A 19,655-nucleotide genomic window follows, 5' to 3' on the forward strand; every position below is an offset into this window, starting at 1 on the left:
GGGAAACGTTGACCAAAACTGCCCACCTTAGCCAGACACAAGGATAACCGCTTGCCCGAGTTGCCTCACAGCAGGAGGTCCCGATAAGGAACATGGTGCTGCCACTGAAAACTACCGGGAGAATTCGGGAGGGGCCAAAAGCAGGAGGGAGGAGACGATATGTCCTACCAACCTCCCAGAATCCTTCATGCTGGAATCCATCTTGGCTGATAGGTGCGTGAGCCACCAGGAAGGACCCTGAGTCAGACCAAATATGGCCCAAGCAAGATGATTGGGAACTAACCAACCCATTTGGGAACTAACCCCATTACCATAAATCCTGAGACTGTGAGCCACGTGGCAGAGCAGTTCTCCTGGGTTCCCTTACCCTCCTCTCTCTGCCCTGGTGCCCCTTCCCAATAAAGTCTTTTGCTTTGTCAGTGTCTCCTTGGACAGTTCATTTCTGAGTGTTAGACAAGATCCCACTCTCAGGCTCTGGAATGGGTCCCCCTTCTGTGACAATATCATTCTCTCAGTTGAATCTGGTGTTGCCCAAGGAAAGCAGAACAATTTGCTGTGAGGGCCAAGCTGAAGTCTTATTTCAGTGGAGACTGTTGCAAAAATAGAAAGCATATGCCAATGCCCTTGGACCACACAGCCTTTCCCCATTTGCTGGCTCCACCTCTGTATTCCTGCTCTTCCTCTATCAACGGGGCAAAACATTCTTTCCTCTGGTTCCATGCAGAGCCATCACATCTACACCCAGTCCCTGGGGTCTCCTCTGACACCTTAAGGTAATGTGTAGTTAGGATGGGCTAAGTTATGCTGTGGTAACAAACAACCCCAAAGAGTAGTGCTTTAAAACAACAAAGGTTATTTCTTGCTCATGACATAGTTCATTGTAGGTCAGCTGGGGGCTTTGTTCTACATCATCTCCCCTCAAAGGCCATGAGCTCATGGACACTCCGCTGTTAAAAATGTTACTGTCAACATGGCGGGGGAAAGACAATGTGACTAACTTGTTTCCTGGTTCATAAGGTCCTCCATGGGTCACTTCCACTCACATGTCCACACCTGACTTCAAGAGGGGGGTGGCATATCCTACCATCTGCCAGAAGGAGGAGAACCAGGAACATCAGTGAACAGCACACACCCCAAGAACTAATCAAACTATTTTTTCAAACAAAAAGGTAAAATTCTTTTTCTAAGATGAATTCTAGTTACCAGTGGCTGAGAGAATGCAATTTTCTCATCTGTCTACATATATATTATAAAATACCCAAGATGGACTCTGCTTTTCTTTCTTTCAGAAGTGCCCTGGGCACACAGGGGAATGGAAGAAGGAAAAAATGGGAACCAGAGACTGTGCCAGGAACATCCCCTAATCCTGACAACAAGGCAGCAAGGTCAGTATTTTACGTTCCACTTCCCGATGAGGAAACTGAGGTGTGGAGAGGGGAAGCATGTAGTGAAGACTCAGCCTTACCCAAAGAGCGGTCTGGCTTTGTCTTAGCTCCTGGCAAGATGGCAATGGTTTGTATACACTATATGCCCGGATTGCTTCAGACCTTTGTTTTTGACACTCCAACATTTTGCAACTCAGAACTATTTTCTCTCTCAAAAAGCACAGCTTTTGTAAAGGAGAACCTCTGTTTTTCTGTCATGGATTTGAAAGGCCTGCTTAGCAACTCAAAAAGCCCGGAATTGGACTGGAAATACTCTGCAGTCTGCCTTCTCAGGCGGAAACCCACAGGCCTCAGCCTGCCCTCACCAGGCAGTGATGATGGGGGAAATTGTAGAGTAAGAAAAAGAAGTGTCAACTGAAAAAAATTACACAACCTAAAAGTTGAGAATTATGTTTTATTTCGTGGACAACACTGAGGACTTAAGCCCGGGACATGGCCTCTCAGATCATTCTGAGGGACTGCTCAGAAGAGGCAAGGGGGGGGAGCCAGAATACACAGGAGTTTTTGGAACAAAGACCAGGTGGTCGGAACATCAGAAGATTGCCGTTAATTAAAGAAAACCAGACATCGCAAGTTAATGAATTTAGCGCTTTTCTACGTATGGGAAGATGCAAGAGTCTGGGCTCACTGAAATCATTCCTTTGATGTGCACCTCAGCTCTCTGGGGCCAGTATCCTGTGCTTTTTCATCCAGAGTCTCCTCAGGGTGCACCGTCAGAGTGGCTGCAGCAGTTGACTGCTAAATGGCAGGCATCCTGTTTCCATCCTGAGTTCCCTCAGGGCTCACTGTCGGGGCAGCTGTAATGTGATGGCTTGATGGCTGCAACATCATTTGTTTACTGATATGGCAGGCAACATTTTTTCACTGACAGAAGTCGTTACTGGGTATGGGAGACAGCAGTTAATATATGAAAATATGACCACCCTGACCCTTACCCCCACTCCTGTACTAGAAAACATTCCAAAGAAGACATTCTCCACGCTATGGCTTCTGTAGCTATTGAGATACACAAAAGGGCAGACTTCTAACTCAAGAAGTGACATCCACAGATTTCCTCCTGATCTCACTCCCTAATGGACCAAAAGGCCCACAGACGCTGCTTGTTTCCTTAATTGCCCAACAGTATTCCCTATGAAAATAAGAATTTTCTCATAAAGGTGGGAGTGGGATATCATTCTTCTCAAAAGTAACATCAATTTTTTTTTCCCCTGGCTTTTTTCCGTTGAAGTCAGGATAGTTATCAATTTTCAGAGTATATCCTGTAGTTCAGGTTTGAGAAATTACAAGCTGGTTCATTTGCAAACCCACATGTTAGCATTCCACGGGGTTACATACCTTTTTCCTCAGGCTAGTTAACCCAGTTGATTACTGCTTGTTGCTGTTGATGTCAAGGTTAGATCTTCAGCCTCCACAGGGTCTGATTACCTTTGCTGTGTTGAGGCCCTTTCTAAAATACAAGCATCAGGGGGACCAGGCAGTGTAAATATGTAGAAATATAACTTCCAGAGAAATTCAAGGCCTTTGTGAGAGAAGAGGCAAGGAGAAGACAATATGTTTTTCCTTTCTGAAAGCAAAATAACAGAAATTTTGGAAAAATCATAATATCTGCCTAATTTTTTTTTTTTGCTTTTCCCCAACATCTTATTTTTTAAAATTTCAAACACAGAGAAAATTTGAAAGAATTTTAAGTTAGCACCCACATAACCACCACCTAGATTCTACCACTAACATTTTGCTATCTTTGCTTCATCACACATCTAAGTATCTATCCATCCCTCTGTCTGTCCAGTAAAGCTGTCTTTCATTTTTGACGCATCTCCATCTTCAAAGCCAGCACTACAGCATCTTCAGACCTCTCTCTGATCTCTGTTTCTATCCTCACATCTCCTCTAACTCTGACCCTCCTTCTTCTCTCTTATGAGGTCCCTTGTGATTACATTGGGCCCATTTGAATACTCCAGGACAATCTGTGATGTCTAGATCCTTAGGTTAATCACAGCTGCAAAGTCCCTTTTGCCCTGTAAGGTGACTATCCATCTGCTTGGGCCACTATAACAAAATACCATAGATTGGATGGCTTAAACAACAGAAATTAATTTTTTCACAGTTCAGAGACTGGGAAGGCCAAGAGCAAAGTGGTGGTGGGTTTGGCTCCTGGTAAGAGTTCTCTCTGACTTGTGGCCTTCTCGCTGTGTCCTCACATGTCTGAGGAAGCAAGCTTTCTCTTCTTAAAAAGATACTAATTCTGTTGGATCAAGGCTCTACCTTATGATCTCATTTACCTTAATTACCTCCTAATAGGCTTTATCTCCAGATACAGCCACACTAGGGGGTTAGGGCTTCAACATATGAATTTTGTGGAGGGGATACAATTCAGTCCATAGCAATAACATATTTATAGGTCCTAAGGATTATGACAATGAGGGGGGAGCATTATTCTATCTACCACAGTATACATAACTTTTTCATTTTTAGCATTCTCTAAAGACTTACAGTCAGGTGAAAAGTAGGGAGTCAACATATAAATGGCAACAAATGTTGATACAAAAAGAAAAGTCTAAGAGACTTCCCTGGTGGTCCAATGGTTAATACTCCAAGCTCCCAATGCAGGGGGCCCAGGTTCGACCCCTGGTCAGGGAGCTAGATCCCGCATGCCACAACTAAAGATCCCACATTCCTCAACTAAAGATCCTGCATGCTGTAATGAAGATCCCGCATGCCTCAACTAAGACCTGGCTCAGCCAAGTAAATAAATAAATAAAATAAAAATTTTTTTTTTTTTAAAAAGAAAATTCTAAGGACTGACCCCTGGGGCACAGCTGGAGATCAGGGAGATGAGGAGGAACCAGCAAAAGAGCCCCAGGAGGAGCAGCCAGCAAGGCAGGAGAGGAGGAAAGGCAGCAAGTGTGGAATTCCAGGTGGTCAGCTGGATGTCACTGCTGCCGACGGGTCAAAGAGATGAGGGTTGAGAGTCGGCCACGGGTTGGGTTTAGCAAGGTGGAGATCACTGGGTACCCTGTCTGGTGGCATGGTAGTGGGGAGTGCCTGGCCGGAGTGGCTTCAGGAGGGAAAGAGAGGACCAAAAGAAAGTTAAAGTAAGAGTCTGCAAGTGCTTGTTGGAAACTCCTCCTAACCACCACGATTCAACAGGGCCACTCCTGAAGGCATCTTCATGGCACTGATGTCCGGCATCCCGATAATACTACCTGCACACTTCCCTTCTTCCTTCCTTCTTTCCTCCTCCTCTTTCTTTCTTTTTTCATCTTATTTTTCACTTATTTACTTGTTCTTTCCCCTTTCATTCCACAAATACATATAAGCCCCCATGCCTTTGAAACGAGGATCCACAAAAGGGTAGCGTGAATTAGCCAACAGGAAAATTATTTCCCTTTCTTAATAAAATTTTTCATTTTATCTTCTCCTATACTTGAAAACGGAAATATTCTTAAATTTCAAAACAAGTTGGTTTTATCTGCCAAAAGCACAGTTAGTTGCAGACATCACTCTAAATAGTTTTACATGGAAATGTCCTTGTTATATAGCTTTTAAAAGTAATTTTTAGCGAACAGACGTTAGATAGCAATATGCAATAATTTATATTATGAATTTTACTCACTTAAAAAGATAATCCATCCTTTTTTCATTTTTAAAACTGCCCTCAAAAATGAATGGGGACATTTCATGAATGTTTCCACTTTTCTTTTCCAGAGTTTCACATTTCTGAATTTAATTCTTTCTGGAATTTTCCAAACTCCAGAATCTTCCTTTTCCCCATTCATAAACCCACACCCTTCATTCTTTTTTTGGATTTCACTGTGTCTTCTCCTTGGCATCCTCATGATTTCTCTGTCCCAGGGTGGCTGACAATAATGAGGCTGCTTCATATTCTTCTTTTAATCATTCCATCTCCATCCATTCTTCCCTTGCTGTCCATTCTGTGATTAGAATAATCTCATTCTTCTTTGCTAGGATAATTTTCTCACATCTTATGATATCCTCCCAGAGACTTAACAATTAAAGTATTTCACTGAAAACTTCCTGGTTTAAAGAAAGGACACAAAGAATTTTTACCACCTTGATATTTACCTGACCAAATGTTATCATATGAACACCCAGAGCATTGTGTTTTAGTCTGGATACCGCATCTTGAGAAGGACAGTGACGAATTAAAATATGCCCACTGGAGAGTAATCAGGAGTTTGAAAACCATGACATGAGGAATGATTGAAGGATCCTAGGATGTTTTGTTTGGAAAAAAGAAGTCTTGGGTAGGAGTGGGGAATGGGTAGACAGAGATGACAGATTAAGAGACAGTTTGGCTGGGAGGGGGACTGCCACTATGGGCAGATGGGGCAGCTGTCCCAGGAGGATATTGGTGCTTGGAATGAGGGGGAGGGATGTACCCAGAGGAAAACTGAGTGTTATTAAGGTTGGCCATCAGTGGGAAGAGCAGTCGTCTGTGAGATGTATCTCACCCATTCCCCACACCCACCTGCCATGGCTTTTGCTACTTCTCCCAGTTAGACCTCAGAAGTAGAGGTGGTTAATGGTCTCAAAGGACTGAAGATAAGCCCATAGCCAAAAATCATGGGACAATTTAAGAAAACAAGTACTGTGAGAGAACAACCACAAGCAGAACAACCTATAGCAGAAGGAGGAGACCTATTGACAGACATAAACAGGAATCTTAATCTTAAGTAAGACATAGCAAGTATAAAACAAGAATTGGTGGTTTTGAAGGAGAGTCAACCAAAGATACTGGATATAATATAATTGCCAAAATAAAGAATGGGTTGAAGAGCTGAATAGATGCCAAGTGGATAGACTCTAGACCAACACTTCCGTGCATGAGAGCTTGCTGTATGTATGTGCGTCATAGCCCTGGAGGGGAAAGATGGATTATTCATCAGTAGTCTCTAGAAAACTGGTTTCACCATATGGGGAAAACTAGGATGAGATCTCTACCTTCTTCTATAAACAAAAAAATAAACTTTATGTCAGTTAAAAGTCAAACATGGAAGGTAAAGCTACACATCTATTAGAAAAAAGTGTAGAATATTTTTTGGGACATCAGAAGGGAGAAGGATTCCGTAAGATGCCAAAAAGTGAAAATCATGAAGTAGGTAGTTGATGGAGTTAATGGTAACAAAATTAAAAATTTCTGATACCATAAACTAAGTGAACAGACAGGTGATAGACTGGAGGTGACAAAGTGGTAATAACTGACACAGAACTATTTAGAAAATACAGATAACTCCTGAAAGTCAGATAAAGCAAAGGATATTGTGGCAATATCCTGCCCACATCCCTCGGCCCTCCTCTGGGTTCACCAGCAGCTGTGCTGGACAGTGGGTTCCCACCTCAGTGTGGGAAACTCTCTCTCTGGGTCTGAAGGTTCTCTCAGGCACTGTGGGAGATGCTCAATTTAGGTGCCCTGCAAACTGGAAGGGCTGGTGGCTGAATCCACCCACAGGCAGCCCTCAACCAGTGAGGACCAGGGGGTAGCCTATAAGTAGTGCAGCTTCCCCATTTGTTGGTGGGACAATCCTGACGAGAGTGTTCAGCATGGTTCCTCAGAGGGTCCCCAGCAGGACTGAGCCTCGGGTGCCCACAGCAGCAACTCCTCACAACCCACCCTTTTTTTGGTTTTCTCCTTCCTTTTCTCACCATCTTTACTCCCTCACTTGAATAAATGACTTGCACTCAAGTCTTTGAGGGTCTGCTTTCAGGGGAACCCAAATCAGGATGGATGTAATAAGCATTTCACAGAAGGGGAAATAGGAAAGAATAACAAGCGTGGGAAAGACTCTCAACTTAAAGTGATCAGAGGAATGAAAACTATATAGGGAGCTGCCACTTTACCCCCAAACATTTGGCAAACATTAAAACTCTGGATTTTATAAAGTGCTTGTGAGAATGTGGAGAAACGGACACGCTATGCAGGCATTCTGGAGAACAATTCACAGTGTTCCGTGGGTTTGTGTACCTGCACACCCTACAGTCTCACAGATGCTCTCCTCTGCACATGCCCCGCACAGACTCTCACACCCCCATCCTATCTGCTCTACGAATCAGTCTTCAGTGCTCCTGCTAATCCAACCACATTCCCCAAGTCCATCTCTCTCCTTTTTAACTTCTCTCCTCTGATACCCTCTCTTGCTTCCTCACATTCTGCTGATGACCTCACTTTAATGAACTGAAAAAACAGAAGCAAACAGAAAATATTTCGATGCACTCCCATCACCGCATCTATCAACTGACCAGTAAGTGTGCCCTTATCCTCTGCCTTCCTCCCTTCCTACCCCTAACTCCTCCCGTCTCTCTCGCCTCCTCAGGAACCTGGATTGTGGGCTTCCCTGGTGGCGCAGTGGTTAAGAATCTGCCTGCCAATGCAGGGGACACGGGTTCGAGCCCTGGTCCGGGAAGATCCCACATGCCGCGGAGCAACTAAGCCCGTGCGCCACAACTACTGAACCTGCGCTCTAGAGCCCGCTAGCCACAACTACTGAGCCCATGTGCCACAACTACTGAAGCCCACATGCCTAGAGCCCATGCTCCACAACAAGAGGCGCCACCACAGTGAGAAGCCCACACACCACAACGAAGAGTAGCCCCCGCTCGCCGCAACTAGAGAAAGCCTGCACGCAGCAACTAAGACCCAACGCAGCCACAACTAAATAAATAAATAAATAAATAAATAAATTATTTTTAAAAAGAACCTGGATTTTCCTCTCTTTCTTCTGCATTGTCGGTTTTTTCCCTCCCTGTGGGATCATTCATGTCAGCATACAGTTGAAGCCCTTATGCTGGTATGAGTACTGTATGTGGACTTCCTACGGGAGGAAGAGGGAGAAGAGAAGGAGGGGGAGAGAAAGGAGGAAAAAAGGAAAGAAAACTTCCCTCTTTTATACATTCCCCTCTATGTTCTTGCTCCATTTGTATGCTCTCCTCTACAGCAACATTTCTCCAAAGAATTGTCTATAATTCTCAGCCTTCCCCTTGACTGGGCCCATCCATGTAATCTGACACAATTGATGGTTTCCTCCTCCTCCTTAAGCCCTTTCTTCACTGCCCCAGGGACACTTTTCTTTTGCTAGGTTCTTCGTCTCATGGCCTCCGCTTCTCAGTTTCCTTTGCTGGTCCTCATAGCCTTTCCAGACTCCATATGTTGCCCTGTTCTCTTTCCAGTCTACACTCACTCCCTAGGTAATCTTGGCTTTAAGGATCATGCCAGGATGACTTCCCAAGTTTATCTCCAGCACAGACCTTGATCCCAAACTCCAGAAGCCAACTACCTACTTGACAGCTCTACTTGGATGTCTAATAAGCATTTCAGACTTAAAACGTTCAAAACCAGACTATTGATCTACCCCTGAAAACTGTTCCATCCCTGTCTTCTTCTTCTTAGTAAATGGTAACCCATCCTTCCAGCTGCTCAAGTCAGAGCTCTCAGAGTCACCCTTGATTCTTCTCCTCCTCTCACACCCCCCCCATCCAAGCCATTTGCAAATCTTACTGGCTCCACCTTCTAAATATGCTGTGGCATTCCCACCCCTTCTCCCTACCCCCTCCACTACCACCCCGCCCAAGCACCATGGTCTCTTCCCAGGACCACTGCAATGACATCCTAACTGGACTCTCCCTCTTACCCTCACTATTCTCCAGTCTGTTCTCCACCCAGCTGCTGGGTGTCTTTCTTTTGTTTTTTTTTTTTTTTTTGGCCTTGTGCGGCATGTGGGATCCTAGTTCCCCAGCCAGGGATGGAACCTATGCCCCTTGCAGTGGTAGCATGAGTCTTAACCACTGGATCACCAGGGAAGTCCCTGCCAGGGTGTCTTTCAAAAGTCAGTCAGATCTTGTCATTCTTTTCCTCATAACCCTCCCCACTTCACTCGGAATGGAAGCTGAAGTCCTTACTGTGGCCCACAGGACTCCTCCATCTGATTTGACTCTGGCTTCCCTGTGATCTCACGTCTTATCATCCTCCGCTCATTCACTCTCCTTTAGCTGCACCCACTGCTCTCCCTGGAACAGCCTTGCACATTCCCACCTCAGGGCCTTTGCACTTGCTGTTCCTTTTGTCTGAATGCTCTTTCCCCCCATATCAGCACAGCCTGCTCTCTCACTTCATTCATGTCTCTGTCAGATGCCACCACAGTCTTGGAGGGGCCTTTTCTTGCCCCTCGATCTGAAACAGCATGCTTCATTGCTCTCTGTCCTCTTATCCTGAATTATTCTCTTCTTTGCACTTATCATAACCTAGCATTATATATTTGTTTATTTATTCTCTCTTCCTACTAAAAGAAGGGAAGGGACTTTGTCTATTTTTGTTCATGCTGTATCTGCAGAACCTAGTAGTATGGAGCATAGAGTAGACACCTGATGAATACTTGTTGAATAAAGGAATTAACAGACATGCAAATTGAGAACTAAAAGATTTTCATCCCAGAATTTTTCATAATAACAAAAAACTTGAAACAACCTCAATGCCCTTCAATGAGAGAATGGAGAAATAAAATGCAGTCTAAGCAAAAAGAATGAAATATTATTCAGCTGCTACAAGGAATAAAAGATAGATAGGTAGATAGATAGATAGATAGATAGATAGATAGATAGATAGATAGATAGGAGATCCATCTACATCTATATATCAGCATGAATAGATCTTAAAGAGAAGTAGTTAAGGTGGAAAGGTAATAAACAGGATGAGATACAGAGTATAATACTGTGTGAATACTGAGATTGGGAATGGAGGATAGAGGAGAAAAGTTTTTAAGAAAAACAAGTGAAAAATAAAATGTAGTAAGATAAAATAAGGGTTCTTCCATGGACCTGTGATGATAGTGTGTTATAAACTGAGGATTTTGTTCAGTTCAGTTGTATGAGAAAAAAAAAAAAAATGAGTTGTCCCTGGGCAGTATTTGCTTAACTGGGGGATAAGGGACAAGATTCCTAAGGGCTACAGGTGAGACCAGTGGGGCCTGATCAGATCAGGGAAGGCTTTGTGGAAGCAGGGGGACTTTCATGCACCCCGAAGGATGGAAATGCCATAAACAGAGAGAAGTAAGAGGACATTCCGGTGGGACAGAAAGACATGGCCAAAGTCCCAGAAGGAGGAAAGCTGAAGATACAAGGGACAGAACATACCAGCCTCAGCAGATGGTTCACAGGATTGGGGAAGGGGTAGAATCGAAAAAGATAAAATTAAAAATCAGATGGTAGAATGTCTTGGATAAAGCTAAGGAGTTTAGACTTGATTCTAGCACTAACAAGATTAATAAATTCTAACATTTACTGATACTTACTATATGTCAAAAAACTTTTTATAAGTGCTTTATGTTTTATTTCATTTAATTTTCACAGCAACTCTGTAGCATAGGTTGTAATATTACCCTTATTCTAACTAAGAGAGAAATAAGACAAAGAATGGTCAAGTAACGTTCCCAGTGTCACACTACTATTAACGTGGAGGCCAGGATTTGATTCATGCAGTCTGATTACAGACTACCCACTTTTTAAAAAAAATTTTTTTATTGGAGTGTAGTTGATTTACAATGTTGTATTAGTTTCAGGTGTACAGCAAAGTGAATCAGTTATACACATACATATATCCACTCTTTTTTAGATTCTTTTCCCCTATAGGCCATTACAGAGTATTGAGTAGAGATCCCTGTGCTATGCAGTAGGTCCTCATTAGTTATCTATTTTATATATAGTAGTGTGTTTATATCATTCCCAATCTCCCAGTTTATCCCTCCCCCTTTTCCCCCTTGGTAACCATAAGTTTGTTTTACCTCCCACCTTTTAACCACTGCACTGAAGCTCCTTCAGTGAGCAACGTAATGGACATGGGATTTTAGCCAGGTGGATTTGCCAGACGTGTGCAGAATGGCTTGCTGGGGGCAGAGACTGTAGGCAGTCTGTGAGGAGGAGAGTGCGCTCATGTCAGTGTGAGCTGACGGGGAACTGACCACCATACTGCCAGTGAGATGGGACAGGAAAGGACCAATGGGGTAGCCAGTCAGGTCACAAGTTTGTATTGTTGCCCTACTGCGTGCTAGGCATTGGGCTCAGCTTGGCTCTGGGCTCAATATGGTGAAAAAGATGGACACAGGTAATTAACTAACACAGGTAATTAACTGAGTGTACAAAGTACTACCAGGTAAGGAATGTAGGGGCCCAACCTAAGAAGAAGGAGGGACACGTATTCTTCGTATGTAATTACAGTTGACCCTTGAACAAGGCGGGGATTTAAGGGTGCCAATGCCCGTGCAGTTGAAAATCCATGTATAACTTATGGTCAGCCCTCTCAATAAGCGGGTCCTCTGTATCCATGGTTCTGCATCCTCAGATTCAACCAACTGTGGACAGAATGGTACTATTAATAGTTACTATTGAAAAATATCTGCATATAAGTGGACCTGTGCAGTTCAAACCCATTTGTTCAAGGGTCAACTGTACAGCTTTTTTTACTAAAAAAAAAATGTTACGCATGAAGTAGTCTTACTATTTCATCACCTTGAAAACATAATTTTGAAAAAAAAGCACTGTTTTCAAGTGTCTCTCCATAACCCAAAGATAGAATAACCCTTAAGAAAACAGATGTCCTTTTTAATTTTAATCATCTTTTATCTGAAAAAGCAAAGGAAGCGGTTTAATGGTCATGTAATTGGCAGATATAGCTAAAACTATCAGAGATAATCTGGTCCTGGGATGCACAATTATGTAGAAATGTAGGGTCTGTGTTTGTGGATAATGAATGTGTGATCTTCAAGTAGGTTTTAGAAGTCAGCATGACTAGACATCTTAACTGGAAGATCAAAGGTACAAATCAAGAAAATCCATCTCCAGGCAGGGGTTGCCCAAGGTGTAGCAATTTTTATGAATATATACATTCACGTGAAACATACCCTTAGTAGATTATTTGAATCCCTTAGACACCCTTTTATTCATAAAATGTAAATGCACTGCTATGAAGATGACTGTAATATCTGATACCTATGCAGACATTTATCTTCTGTTTTTCAATGCAAAGATGCTTGTGAAATATGTGTTCCTAGAAAGTTGTGTTTAAAGAGTATGTTAGCAATGCGAATCAAATGTTCTCCACCAACATCTTCTCTTGCTAGGATATTATGGAATCTTGCCCCTTCCCCTGCACGTTCAGAAGGAGCCTTCAACAAGCAGATCTGCGTATAACACCTGTCTACCTTAATATCCTTTACTGGCCTCACCTTGCTCTTAGCCATGACCTGGGAGGGCCTTATGACCTAGTCGCTGCCTCCTGCCACCCTTCACGGCGCTCTGTGCTCTGTGGTCCTAATCACTCTGTACTCCAGCCACAACCATCTCTTAATTCATCCACGTTCCTCCACCTCAAGGCCTTTACACAAGGGTTGCCTTCTTCCTGAAACACTGCCCCCACCCCCAACTCTCATCTTCCTGCTCACCCTTTAGTTCTCAACCCAAACGTCACTTCCTTCCTGTGTATGTCACTTACTAATGTGCCAGGCAATCTTCTGGGCGAAGAGAAAATGTTCCTTCTTAATGAGTGGATATCCTAGTTGGGGGAAGCATAAAATGAACATGTGTGAAAATATGCAATATGTCACAAGGCTAGATGTGCTAAGAAGAAGAAAACTAAAGCATGGTAAGGAGGGAGAAGCCAAGGTGGGGATGGGATTGTTACTTTAGACTGGTGGGCAGGGAATGTTTCTCTGCTGGGGGACATTGGAGCAGAGGCCAGAAGGAAGTGAGGGCATGAACAGCAGGTGCAAAGGCCCTGGAAGCGGGAGTGCCCTTGGTTTGTTCAAGGATGAGCAAGGAGGGCTGGGTGGCTGGAGCCGGGTGAGCGGCCAGGAGAGTGAGGGAGATGAGGTCCTCAAGGTGACGGGGAAGGGGCTACAGATCATGAGGGCCTGGCAGGCCAGGGTAAGGACTCTGTTCCCCCAGGGGATAAGGGGAGCTGCTGCAGGTGTTTGGCAGACAAGTCACATGATTTGACTTCTGCCTTTGAAGGATTCCCGTGGCTTCTGTGTGGAGCACAGACAAGAGTAGAAGCTGGGAGCCAGTGGGGAGCCTACAGGACATGCACAGGTGAGAGGTGGAGGTGGGTGGGGCTGAGGTGCTGGGGGTGCAGTGAAGTAATCAGATTCTACATGTATTTCAAAGGGAGAGCAGACAGCCTTCTCTGAACCCCTCCCTCAAAACTGGGTCAGATCCCCGTGTCATATTTTCCCATTGAACCATTGACCTGGCACTCATTCAGTTGGGAATTCTATAGTGTTTGTGTGATTATGTGGTGGGGTAACATTTGGAACTACTCATGTGGACTTTCTGCCTCAGGGAGAGCGGACCTCTGAAGAAAAGGAGTCTTTTCCTTTTTAAAATTGAAGTATAGTTGATTTACAGTGTTGTGTTATTTCAGGTGTACAACACAGTGATTCAGTTATACATACACATATTATATATATCATATATATATATATTTATTCTTTTTCAGCTTCTTTTCCCTCATAGGTTGTTACAAAATATTGAATACAGTTCCCTGTGCTATACAGTAGGTCCTTGTTGTTTATCTATTTTATATATAGTAGTGTGTTTCTGTTAATCCCAAACTTCTAATTTATCCCTCCCCACCCCTTTCCTCTTTGGTAACCATAAATTTGTTTTCTATGTCTGTGAGCCTATTTCTGTTTTGTAAATAAATTTATTTGTATCTTTTTTTTTTTTTCTTGATTTTGAGATTTAAAAGTTTAGGTCCTGTCTGGAAGGGCCTGGCAAAGGCAATAGGTTTGGAAGAATACGTGATGAGGATCAGCAAGGCCTCCCACCTTCAGAACGAGCTGGGATTGCCCAGGTTAGCAGCTCATGGGTGAGGAGAGAAAGGAGGAGAGTGATGGTCCAGGTGGGCCCCTTAGACCAGGCTTGTGTCCAGTTCCTCCTAAACCAAGGCCTGGGGCAAGGGAGGGAGCAGAGTCTCCCTTTGGAAACTTGGCCTGGGGCAAGACCTCGAGGTCTTTGGGCCTCACAAAGGCCTGGCAGGGCCTGGGAGCAGTGCACAGTCCTATTTGTCTACAGCGTGATGGAAATGTTCTATATCTGTCCTGTCTAATATGGTAGCCACTAGCCACCGTGGCTCTTGAGCACTTGAAATATGGCTAGTGTGACTGAGGAACTGAATTTTTAATTTTTAAAAAATTTTAGTTAATTTAAATTTAAATAACCCCATGCAGTCACTGGTTACTGCACTGGATAGCACAGCCTCAAGTGGAGAAGAGAAGTAGAAGATTTAGGCAGCTCCACAGTTTCCCGAGGCCCCGTATGCCATGAGAACTGCAGGTGGTCCCTATGTACCTAAGAAGTTCCTGGAGGTTACTGACAGCTGAGCCCAGAGGAGCCTGTAGTCAGGAATGTGAGGCCCAGACGGGATAAATATGTCTCCATGGAAACTAGCGTGGAAAGATGAAGGCTGAGATTAGATGCCCATGTTCACCAATATCTTGACCCCAGTATGACCTACCCTCCCTCCATTTCCCTTAGAAACAACTGCAGGGAAAAGCAGGAGACCTACTTGAATTGATGAAACTAAGTTTCCACTGCCTGGCAAAAGAAGACCTTTTAATAAAAAGTTAAAGTGAATTATGAAGATTATGGAGAGACATATCTTGCACACTTCAGTTTGTAAACTGAATATAATTATAACAGATATATAGCTAGAGCTCTCTCTGTATAGCTATATGCTACATAATTAATGTCTATCTGCTCAACTGAATGATGAGCTCCATCGGAGCAGGTGTATCAGTAAAGGAATGTTTTTGGCTACAAATAAAAGGAAATATGACCACAGAAATGTGAAGAATTTGAGGTTTGTGTTTTTCACATAAGAAGTTCAGTAGAGGGCAGTTGCTGACATTGGTTCACAGCTCCGTGATATAAGGGATGGTGCCTCTGTTACTTTCCCTCATGGGTACCACTACTCCAGCCATCATATCTGCATTCAAGGGAGAAAGAAAGGGAAGGTATGGCTCAGGCTGTGTCTGTCCTCTCTCCCCTTATTAGGAAAGTCTTGGCTCTTCCAGAATTCCTCCAGAAGACTTTCCTTCACAGCTCATTGGCTAGAACTACCTCACGCAGCCTTGCTGCGGAGGGAGGCTGGGAGGGGAGGAAGAGAATTGTCTTGATTGTCAGAGACCAGTGATGACTGGCTACATTGCTGCCCTGAACAAAAACCAGGGTGGTGTCAGCAGGGAAGAAGGGAATCACTAAGTGTGTAAGTGAACCGGGATAACGACGGGTTTCTACATCCAATACTCAGCACTACACACATCTCAAATAGGAATTCAGTTCTAAAGCCAGGATTTAAGGTGGAAATTGCATATAGTTAAAAGTGCCCTTGAACACTTCCTTGGGATTTTGCTAGGTTGGAGGCCAACATGCCATCTCTTTAGAAGCCCACACTGTCATTTTTACCCCAACATTGGAAGAGATCACTGTTTCAGCAGATGAACTAGCTAGCTTGCATTAGGGTCTGTAGTGTTTCAAGAGTAGGATCCTTAAGTAATAGATCACGTTCAGTGCAGCAAGATACTTTTACTGTGAGAGGCACAGGGAAACCCTCACACCAAGCTCATTAAATAAACTGGTGGGTAGAAATGTACTCACTATTTAAATAATCATCCACACACGATGAAGTATATGGTCTAGAGAAATGGTCAGGAGCCTGACCTCTGGAACCAGACTGCCTGGGTTTGAAGGCCTGCTCCATCACTGACTAGTTAGTTCTATGACCTTGGGCAAATTATTGTATATAATCTCTCTGTGGCTCAGTTTCTCAGCTGTGAAATGGGGATAATAGCGGCCCCCACCTTAGCGAGGTTGTGATGAGAGTTAAACGAGTTAATACAGGTAAAGCCTGTGAGTGGTCGGCCCATGATAAGTGCTATGGAAGGTTTAGCTGTTATTACTGTTGTTACTCCATAGCTGTACTAACTCCTGTTAAATGCATGTAGGAGCTACTCCCCAGTGAAAGGCATTCAATATGTATTTGTTGAATTAATAAATTTGAATATTTAAAGTATTTATATACCAGATTAATATTCAAACAGCAGTGGTTCCTAACGCTGTCACCTTAGGACCTTTAGGACCTTTGAATCTTAATTACCTTGTCTTAGGTGAAGAAATGCAGAAATGCAGGTGGGGAGGCAATGCTTCCTGCGATGGGAGATATTTAAAGGAAAATTGAATCCAATCCTTGGTAATACAAATATTCATCCCAGAGTGGTCTGTGTAAGTATTCGGGTATTGGAATCATTTAACCCCTCCATGCCTTGGTCAAATGAAAGAGCTGGACTAAGTGTTTTGCAAGTGGGTTCCTAGAAGTGTTAATAGTTGTCCTTAAATAAATTTGGGAAACCTAAGGTCAAGTTAAATAGATTCCTGCTGTCTCTTTTCTCCCTGCTGCATTTATCAGAACCTCTGGAGTTCATTTGTGTTGTAATTCTGAAGGAATATATAGGATGAAGTATTTTCCAAATTTGACAACAGAATATTTTTTTCCCTTGCTGGGGAGCATCTTCAATAAATGCTGTTCTATAAATGGTGGATACCTCTGAGGTTCCTCCCACCCATGTCTAATGAAGGCCAGTAGGATGGAGGTTGCTTTTAACATGCAGTTATATAGTTTGAATCCCTGAATGGTGATTGGTGAATGTCCACACTAGGGCTGGGTTCTCATCTTTGCCTGTACGTTGGAATCACCTGGGGAGATTTAAAAAATACTGAGCCGCAGGCTGCATCCCCAGGGATCCTAATCTAGTTGGTCTGGGTGCCACCTGGGCATTAGGTTTAGCATCTAAAAGCTCCCCAAGTGATGCTGATGTGCAGCCATGGTTGAGAAACACTGGGCTGGGAGAAGATCCCTCAGCTGGAACGGGTGATAACCAGGGTTGGGAAAGACAGAAAGAGGAGACATGTGGTGAGGATGACGGTAAGGACCCTAGAGAGCCTGGGGGAAAGTTGTGTGAGAGCAGAGACTGGCTGAGAGGTGATGGAGGATGGCGTGACCGTCACAGGTGGGAGCTACATACATATGTGTCCTTGGGACCGCAGCCAGTGAAGTTCACACTTCCCTAAAGACCAGGCACAAACACACACACAAATAAAAATCTCAGAAACAAAAGCAAGTAGCCTGGCCTGAATTGATGGAAGCAGACCATATTAGCCAGAAGAGCCCCAACTTCAAGATCAAGGTCACACCAAGGAGGCTTCCCTTAGAAATCCAAGTGTTAAAAAAAGAAGGTCTTTGGATTACAGTTAATTGTCTCATGAGAGATCCTGTTTGCAATTTGCCTCAACTGAAGCCAGTGTGCACCCTGTTTCCTCCCACTGCAGCGAGGTTTATGGGCCATGAAACCCTCTCATAATTCCTGGGGGCACTGCCTGCTGGCCTCCACTGGACTCAGTAAGAAAGAGGAGGAAGTCAGAAGCAAGTGGACTAGGGCTGTACTTGCAGGACTGCTCAGCTGTAGGATGAGCCCAGCAGGAGGGAACCAAATAGCCAAACCTGTATCCGTAAGAGAAGAGTAGCTCAGTCCCACCCAGATTAGCTTTGCTGCGAGTGACTGTATCTGGAGGGGACGTCATAGCACCAGATATTTCTAAGCCAAGGTGGACAAACCTATGCCAGCCATCCTACAATAATGACACCGGCAAGTGTGGCCAGACATCACTAATCAATCATGGTGCAATTTTATGATGAGCTTGGGCCTGGCCTCAGGGCTCTTCACAACACAGAGCGTCCAAGAGCTGCCACCAAGGGATCAGAGGTAGCACTCAATTACCATCCCAGGCCTGGGCTTAATTATGCTCAGAGTGATGTGGGTGGCAGCACTGTGTAGGCAACAAGGTCCCGTTTATTTATTCAGTCGTCCTGATATTGACAAGATTGAAAAGATAGAAATCCGTGCCTAGCATTGTAGTAAAGCATGGGGATACAACAGTGAATAAAACAGCCATGGCCCCTACACATTAAATAGCCATAAATAAACCTAAACATATAAATACAAATTGTAATGAATGCTATTGAAGATTTGGAAGGCTAACAATTAACACACTTCCCCCGCCCCCGACCCCCGCCATCACTACCCGCCTCTCCCCTTGATTTAGAAACTGAAGAGGCACAGAAGGAGATGCAGATAAAAGTATCATCTTCATTGCTGTGAAGGGTATGGCTGGGGTATGGCCAGCTGGGCTTGTTAATGTCCTGAATTGGATTTATCACCCCTCCTCCTGAAAACCTCAGGCCACAGGGGCTAAGCCTGTCCCATCAAGCCTACCTTGCTGGTGTAGAAGATGTCCAGACCAGCAACCTCTGCAGGTGGAGGGACTGGCCAAGCAGGTGTTCCTTCTCCCAAACCCACCAATCAGAGGAGTCGCTGCTCCTCTGCTAGGGGCGGGGCAGGAGGTCGGGAGTGCTACTCTAGTGGCGGTCCCCTTACTTGGAAACCTGAGGCATGTGGCATAAGTGATCCCCCCCTCCCACATACACACAAAGGCTATAATAGGAAAGTAAAGGATCAACGAGGGATATAGGAGGATGACTCAATTAGGATCTGGATACTAGGAAGGCTCCTTTGAGTGCGACGCTAAAAACAAGCCCCCAAGCAATTTGGTTTCAGAACCCAAACTATTTACCTTCAAGAACAAGATCCTGCAGGACTTAATGTTAAGATGTTGGGTTTTTTCTTAAGAGCAATGGCACAATATTGAAGAGTTTAGGCAAGGGAATGACAGATCAGTTTAGCGTTTTCAAAAGCTTACTCTGGGGCTTCCCTGGTGGCGCAGTGGTTGAGGCTCTGCCTGTCAATGCAGGGGACACGGGTTCGAGCCCTGGCCTGGGAAGATCCCACATGCCGCGGAGTAACTAGGCCCGTGAGCCACAATTATTGAGCCTGCGCGTCTGGAGCCTGTGCTCCGCAACAAGAGAGGCCGCGATAGTGAGAGGCTCGCGCACCACGATGAAGAGTGGCCCCCGCTTGCCACAACTAGAGAAAGCCCTCGCACAGAAACGAAGACCCAACACAGCCAAAAATAAATAAATAAATAAATAAATAAATAAATAAATAAATAAGCTTACTCTGCCAGCCACAGGAGTGGTGGGAGATAAGAGGTAGGATTGCCAGAATTAACAAATAAAAATACAGGAATTTT

The 19,655-nt window shown here is 44.2% G+C and overlaps 1 long non-coding RNA gene across 1 annotated transcript in view; it reads right to left on the minus strand.

Moving 5' to 3' along the window:
* Window positions 1-1,854: 1,854 nt before the first annotated feature.
* Window positions 1,855-19,655, minus strand: part of LOC132365252 (uncharacterized) — a 40,805-nt gene continuing 23,004 nt past the window's right edge. Inside the window, exons 4-5 of the long non-coding RNA XR_009503062.1 lie at window positions 2,781-2,964; window positions 1,855-2,325 (exon numbers count right to left, since the gene is read on the minus strand). This is a non-coding gene — a long non-coding RNA (uncharacterized LOC132365252). The remainder of the gene's footprint in view (window positions 2,326-2,780; window positions 2,965-19,655) is intronic.

The sequence above is a fragment of the Balaenoptera ricei genome, chromosome 4 (assembly GCF_028023285.1).
Source record: "Balaenoptera ricei isolate mBalRic1 chromosome 4, mBalRic1.hap2, whole genome shotgun sequence".
In the NCBI taxonomy this organism is placed as follows: Eukaryota; Metazoa; Chordata; class Mammalia; order Artiodactyla; family Balaenopteridae; genus Balaenoptera; species Balaenoptera ricei.